Here is a 727-nt window from a genome sequence, read left to right as displayed (position 1 = left end):
CATACGTTGTAACTTATTTGATACCTTACCTTTAACTGTTTAGACATAAGGGAACTCATCAAATTGACCATCAATAAGGAAAATAGTACAAAATCTCGTTGAAACAAGTAAGCTCCTTTCAAAAGTTGCCATTCTTTTCCGTGCAGAATCAAAATTATCATATCTTGACAGAAAATTATAGTGTGTGTACTAATTGCTAAAATGTATCTCATTGCTAATATATATACCTCATTTATATATATATAACGACCAACAGTTGTGGCAAAATAAAACACTGAAAATGATAAAATAAATTTTAAAAATGGCAGTTACAGAAATGAATATATTCTTTGTATTTTTGTCATTAATTTATGTAGAGCCCACATTAATGCTGTAAGCTACATTAAGGATCGTAAATAGCACTAATTCATTAGCATGGTTGAAAGTATGATTGAACAAGAACCCTTCAGAACGAAGAAAGAGAAAGAAAATTACAAACATAGAAATATTGGAATCATAAACATAAAACTGAAGGGAAAATACCAAATGACTGCCGTGAGCGTTTCCTTTGGATTGTTCACATACAAGTTAGGTCGTCTGTTCTTCAAATGCGCTTAACCTTTACTTTACCGCCGGCCAGCAGGGTGTACGCTTCTCCGTACCGCGGGAAATTTAAATGATTTTTAACAGTTTGTAGTGTATGAAAGAAAAGCTTCTAAAATAACTACTATTGCGTATAGAGACATAA

This window comes from Thermobia domestica, chromosome 14 (genome assembly GCF_964235325.1).
Source record: "Thermobia domestica chromosome 14, izTheDome1.hap1.1, whole genome shotgun sequence".
Taxonomy (NCBI): domain Eukaryota; kingdom Metazoa; phylum Arthropoda; class Insecta; order Zygentoma; family Lepismatidae; genus Thermobia; species Thermobia domestica.
Note: the sequence above shows the minus strand (reverse complement) of the source record.